At 42.3% G+C, this 7209-nt stretch overlaps 1 protein-coding gene across 1 annotated transcript in view; it reads right to left on the bottom strand.

The window, feature by feature from the left end:
- Positions 1 to 7209, bottom strand: part of ppp3cb (protein phosphatase 3, catalytic subunit, beta isozyme) — a 33283-nt gene that overhangs the window by 20727 nt on the left and 5347 nt on the right. The gene's annotated exons all lie outside the window — the stretch shown is intronic.

Here is a 7209-nt window from a genome sequence, read left to right as displayed (position 1 = left end):
CACACACACACACACACACACACACACACACCCACAAGCTCATAAAAGGTATTGTTATGAAGGATCCACAGAGCCTGTTTGAGCCCCACCAGTGCTAACACAGATAATGGCCTAGATCACACGCTAAAAACTAGGCCTGGCTCTGAATGCGCACGCACACACACACACACACACACACACACACACACACACACACACACACACACACTGTCACTTTGTCTCTGTTTTGCACTCTCTCCTCTTGTCCCTTCTCTGTTTTTTTCTGTTTTCGCTCGCCTCTCCCTCTTGCTCCTTCGCTCTCTTCTTTCTGCTCTAACAGGCCACAGTCTCCTCCGCGAGGTTCCACGCTGTCTGTCGTTACATTTTAATGTGACCGCGCGTTTTCATTCTTTCTTCACAGTATAAGCAGCTCAGCAAAAACACGGAGCCAGTCAGCAGGGTTTAATGTAGTCATTGCTGAGACATCGGCGTCATTTAGGCAATGCTAAATGAGCCGTTGCAATAAAATATATTACAATGTGACTTTAGTCACAATATGTCTGTTAACGCACGAACAGTTGCTGACAAAGCCTGCATTTGTGGCTGTTAATCAACATGGAGAAAGAGGTGACGTTGAGATTTTTGTTCCGCCGAAAACTCAACACACCCTGAATACGTTAACCCTCCCGGCACACACAAAGATCTACCTGATTCATATTTAGATGTTCCAGAATATCTAACGTCACCTCAGGCTGCTGCTAGATAACTGCTACTGCATCCCCATGACACTTTTACACACCTTAAGATTGAACACAACACAGGAGAGCATGCTGAGACATCCCAGGACACTTCAGGCTGCCAAGCTGAAGGGTCTGCTTTCCATCGATTGAGAACAGCGGTTCTTACATGTTAAAACCAGTTTTGCATTACAAGTTAGGAGCGATTAATATTTTAAAAGCCTTGTGCACCCCAGGCTGTCAGAGAACATAAGCCCAAAAAGGAATTACTCATGCATGCTGGTATTTGTGTGACATTATATTTATTTATAAAAGGAAACAACAGGGCTCAGGCAGTATGTGGATAAACCTCCTCCTTCAGTGTACCGTCCTGTACCGGCATATAGCACCGCACTGTTCTGAGCTGTGCTACAAAATGTACTCGGGCTGGAACATGTCATTACAAAAAGCTGCCAGCACAGTGTTAGAAGGGCTGCGGAACTCTTTTAAAACTCAAGCACACACATGAACTCAATTTGTGGATGTATATTTCTGGTTGAAGGTAAAACTGAGGCCTCAAGTGTGCATGTGTGTAACAGCGAGAGAGCCTGAGGAGGGAGAGGAGGGTAGAAGTGAGAGGGACGGAGTGTGAAACTCGTAAATTGTGAGAGCAGTGTGAAAGTAGGGCAGGTAGGAGAGAGTGAAGAGAGCAGCAGAGACACACAGCTTGGGAAAGGAACTATACTTGGGAAAACTATACTTGGTAGTTGGGGAATAGAGGCGAGAAGAGGTTCGGCACAGGCAATGGCAAACCGTTTGATGAGTGTACAGTTCAAGAGGAATGCTAGGAGATTTGAGTCCAATCTTATAGCTCTGAGCGCACGTGCAGAGGTTAAAGACAGACAGATGTAAATTACGAAGAGACCTTGTTTGGATTTAATAAAGTGATTCTGATACAAATCTGAGAAACATGCCCGTACAGCTTTTCTGTCTCAGAGCAATTTTCTGCTTGTAACGATGGAAAGCTTTCTGCAGTATGCATATGAATTTGCAAGCCTGGAGGAGAACATTAAGGCAGAGGAAATGCATTTAAGACTTACTGTACACTCATAATATACAGTATATTACACCATTGCAGGAGTCCGACCATCAGATCATCCTATAGGTCTGGCTCATGCATTTGCATACGTCTTATACGAGTCTATACTGGATCTTATTGAACAAAGAAAGTGGATCAAGTGAGAACAGGTTGGGAGGGAGCATGCCAGTGTATCCTTGAGCAAGATACTAACCCCAAGTTGCTGCCGATGTATTTGTGGGAGTCTGAATGTTTGACAGAAAGTAAACATAGAAAAAAGTGTGATTTGAGCTGTCGAGTAGAAAAACGGTACATACGAAACAGTCCATCTACCATTTTTCCCTTTTATTTCATTAGAATTTTATGCTATGCTAGTAGCTCTGAGGTGCTTCATGCTAAATGCTAACACTAGTTGTTGTCACATCCCACCAAACACGGATGAAACCCTGACATCATCTCCCACGCTACAAGACAAAAAACTGGGCAAACAATGAAGTGCAAACGATGACGCTGTTTCCAGGAGAATAGAGGTCGAGTCACATGATCTTTTACAAAGGCTGAATAACAATCAGGTTAATGCATTTAGGGCAATTAAATGCATTTGTCAGTGACGTCTAATATGGTATGTAAATGGTAAACAGAAAGCCACACATCTTCTGCATGTGCTCACACTACTATTACCAGTGCCTTTTTAAAAAAATGTAAACAGTACTTTTAAGCAAATTCTGGCCATTTAGATCAAAATTGTGGGTGACTTCACCTCCCTATCTCTGATGTCAGCATCAGACTCAGAGATTTTACTATTCAAGGATGAAGATGTATAGCTCAGCAGGACAAGAAATGGCCTGAAAGCCTGAGGTCACTGTACAGGTGTCTTTTTTTTTTTCTTCATCCTTTCTACGGAGAACATTTTGTGCATTTTGAACAATAAAGAGATGGTAAAACAAATATTCTTCAACACTTGCTGCCTCTTGGCATCCAGGCAATGTTCAAGAAGCTCCTGGAACCAGCGCCACTCCCACTTTCGGTATGGAACTAACTTTCAACCATGAGTAGACGTTGAAAAAGGACCGCCACCCGAGGGTTATTCAACGTTAAAATATATGCTGGGATGCAAAGATGAATAATGTTCATGTTGTTAGTAGTACATAATCTACAGATTTTACACAAAAAGTAACAGTCCCATTTTAAAATGTTTGACTTCAGAGAGGAATTGGTTACAGCTTGGCCACTCTAAGGGGCCATAGTGCTAAACTCTGGGCTCAAAAATATCTACATCCATCTTTTATATAAAGCCCATAGTAGATTTTGAGCATTATTTTTTAGGTACTCAAAGTTTGAACTCTTAATATACAGGAAGCAAAACAAAAAATGTTGAAGCCCAGTGGAGTTCAGGGTTGAGTTAAATTCCAAGTTAGTCCATTGTCATCTGAGCTTTTCATTATTAACCATTTCATCCCGAAGGACATCGAATTAAATATTAATGGCTAAACTGAATGTTCTGTAACCCTGCTTGACCCTCACATACATGACGCTGACTGTGCTACCTGCCGGAGGGACTTCAGGGATGGAAATTATTTTTCCAAGTCTGTGTGAGAAAATTATGTTTTTGTTCCTAACAAAGGCTCATTATGTGTCATTTGATGGCGATGACAAGAAAAAACCACAAATTTCTGTGTCACATCTTGTGCTGAAGGTTCAATACGCAGAATAATTTCAAGTGGTGTATTGCAACGGGCCTATCTACTCTCACCAGAGACCACGAGGAGCAGCGATTTACCATCTTTTTTCTGAAGACAAGCACCTCAGCCACAAAGCCCAGGAAACTCTTAAATTAATTTTGGCTAAATTTAGTCAACAATGCTTGTGTTAGCATTTATTGTTAAAATGCTCACCTCATGGTTTTACTTGGTCTTTCATACCAAGTTATTATTATGCAACATTTTTGTAACCTGCCAAGGGAATGCAGACGCAAATTAGCTTTAAACTACCTCAGGTACAATGGACGAACACAAATACCAATTTAAAATAAAAGAATTCATGCCTTCAGCTCTGACTGTGTGTTATGGTTCCGATGTCATGGCAAAACTTTAAATAGTCAAACGTGTAAATGGAAAGAAACTGTGCTTACTTTGATTTACAGTCAGCTCACCTTTGTTACTATTGCATTTCTTGAAGTTTAAAAAAAATTGAAAATCTTTATGTTTTACCCCAAACATGATCCTTTTTCTGACCCTGGTGCCAACCTAAACAGTAACTGAAAGCAATGGCAGCCAGCGAATTTAAACACAACTTGAGGATAAAAGTTTGAAAGTCATCAGTTCCATATGGGACTGGAAACGCAGTCTCTTGTGTGAGTGGCACGTGACTTGCTTCCACCAACCCTCCAACTGCTCTATAAATTCAAAAGCGCTTTACTGTGTTTCCATAGAGACAAATCAACAGATAAAATTTAGTAGTTCACTAACCTCCCCACCATGTGTCGCAGGAACTGCTTCTGTGCTTGTACACAAAAGAGAGAAAATTTGTCTCCAAGAGTACAAATAACTGCACTTCATGACTATTTCTTGAACTGATGTGAGACTGTTTGGTGTGAAGATGAAGGCCTCAGCCAGAGAAACAATGGCAAAGAGCCATCTGGCAGCTACTGGTCGTATTCCCCAATCACTTGTGAATGGTTGCTGGAGGTTGCGGGCAGTCACGATGAAACCAATTGTTAAATCTCCATTCATGCAAGCCTAGAGACTGGTAACCACTAGTCACTAGGGAAGTGTGTATTCTGCAACTGGTTAGCGAGTTGTTAGTGGTAAATGAAATTGATTACAAAGAAGTACATGGTGGAGCACCAGAAACCTCCATGTGATTGCCTTGGGCTCTAGTAGACTGCTGCTGTCACCCATAGTTTGCACGAAAGACGCCGACTAGTAAGCAAATACTTGCTGACTACTCACCAACTTTGACTAGTGCAACGCAAATAGGTTGCCATTCACCTTTTTCCAGTTTCACTACAACTCAGAAAATAAATGGTGAGTGTTTGCAGACAAGTCTGTGGTTTCCATGCAGACACAGACTCTGTGTAAGTTCTTGTAATGCACTGTCAGAGTGTGTTGCTTGGATGAACCCCAGGAAGAATAGCTGCAGCACTGCTGTAGTTAATGGAGATCATAATAAGCTAACTAAACCGTGCCAACCTGCTAGCAAACAAAGCAACAACAAGGAGGTTTTTGGTGCAACACCCTCTTTACAACTGAGTTCACCTAGCAGCAGTCAGCAACAATCACTAACCGATCAGGGAACACACGTTTTTTCCTCATGACCGCAGGTTGCCAGGGGCTTGCCAACTGGTCTGTAGGCCTGTGTGGCTGAGAGGCTTTAAGAGTCTGCACATCTAAAGTGACTAAAATCTTTGCACAATGCTAAAGCTGTTCACATAAAATAGGATGGATGAATACTGTAATATACAGAAAGAAGGAAAGCGTTATCAATAAGAGTAGCTCTTACAAAGCACTCTGATGGCATCACATTGACTGGGATAAACAATAAGCTAGGCTAAATCAATCATTTCAGGATGTAGAATCGAAGCATATGTCTTAACTTTAATACTAAAACTGAGGACGTCCTAGTCAATTGCTAATGGATACTGTGCAGTGTCAAAAAAACTGTACTTAATCAGTTAATCATGAACCTTTCACGGTAACATCACCTGTCATGCACTGGCACATAAATGCATCGTGGCAGTATGACATGAAGCCCATGTATGTCCAAACATCAGCGCAAGCCTTTATACTTATAAGGAGGACACCTGAGGTCAGATGACTGTTTTTATATCCCGCGTTTTTCTGGAAGACTTGAGTAAATTATGTAACACAAGTAAGATAACTGCTTGATTAATATCAGAATTTAAGACGACTACAGACAAATGTTGATTACAGAAATGTGCTACCCCTGGCGCCTCTAATCTGGCACACTCTAACAAACTATGAAGTAGGATGCTTTTAATGATTTCCTATTTTTCTCAGTTCTCAGCAGTGTGAAGGTCTAAATAGTTTGGCTTCCGAACATCTTTGGAAAAGCCCTGCTGTTAAATATCAGGCAGCTGGGTACAACCGGCACATTAATATTAATGTAATGTGTGTTGTCATTAGGAATACATCAACGAAATACTGAGTAAAATGGCATCTCACACACAGATATCAGCATAGTAAAGATGGTGTGTCTCTAACGTCCGCATGAGCTCAGACCACAGCGGCCACACTTCCTCAGTGAAGTGGCGGCTGGCAGTATTTCTCCCAAATGCTGCTCTAAGGCATTTTAACACTTTGTGATGCTGCCAAGTGTTTCAACCTTGGGAGGGAACTTTCCTTCCAGAAAGTACAGTCTGAGCTGTCCCCTGTCTGAGTACAGATGACAAATACAGTGAACTCCACTTTCTGGAGTGGAGTGAAAAAAGAAAAAGTTATTCATCCAAAACTGTCCACTTCGTGATGCATAGCGTGCGTGTGAGGTGAGACGGACCGAGCGGCGCGAGATGAGCAAATAGGTGAAAGCTTTTCAGTCTTTTTTTCCTCATGCACTTTGTACTGTTTTCGTCTTCTGGCCCACTCTCAACAGCTGAACTCCCCGGTGTGGAATTTATTAGGCGCCAGAGCTGCCAGCTCAGCCAAAAATCTCCCCATTGCAGAGCACTGAGGGGGAGCCTGAGAGAAAAATCTATGACATAGCTGTCAACCAAATCTCCTAGATTTGTTTGGGCTGGCCTAATAGCCTAACTGGAGCAGAATCTGATCGGAATCCTATTGTTTTGTGTGCATCGTCCCTAATGGCTAAAGTCAATTACGGGGAACTATTTCATCAGTTTTAATAACACAGGGACACCATTCATGATCAGACAGGCTGGTGCAGGATGCAGGAAGTGACAGCAAGCGAGAACAGACAGATTGCAGAAATGACGGTAGAAGGCACCCATGATCCATCTGTCCTCGTTTGTGTCTTTCCTCCAAATGTTGTAAAATATGACTAAAGAGGTATAAAACAAAACAAACTCGTGCCTCCTAATTGGCCGGGCGTCAGATCACCGAGGCGAGAAGCAAATTGTTTTTGGAAGCAGCCAGTTAATACGAAGACAAGGTGAAAATGCTGTATCCACAATAATTAGAGCAGCATATATGTGTTACGTGCAGGCTATGAATGAACTCATTACTGTGCAATGCTGAGCCTCCCCAGACTGTAACCGTCTGATGCTCATCCAGTGACATCAAACACAGCTGATTGCACGCCTGTATATGTACGTGTTTGTATGTTAGATGTGTTGCCCTCTCCAGGACCTCATCTAAAGTGATCGCACACACACACACACACAGCTCCCAGGATCGTTTCAATCCTACTGTCTACTGTCTGTACATGAATAAATGAAGGTGTAAGAAACCGGGGGGGGGG

This window comes from Pundamilia nyererei, unplaced genomic scaffold (assembly GCF_000239375.1).
Source record: "Pundamilia nyererei isolate P.nyererei 1_Seehausen unplaced genomic scaffold, PunNye1.0 scaffold00001, whole genome shotgun sequence".
Taxonomy (NCBI): domain Eukaryota; kingdom Metazoa; phylum Chordata; class Actinopteri; order Cichliformes; family Cichlidae; genus Pundamilia; species Pundamilia nyererei.
This window is presented reverse-complemented; position numbering and strand designations above follow the sequence as displayed.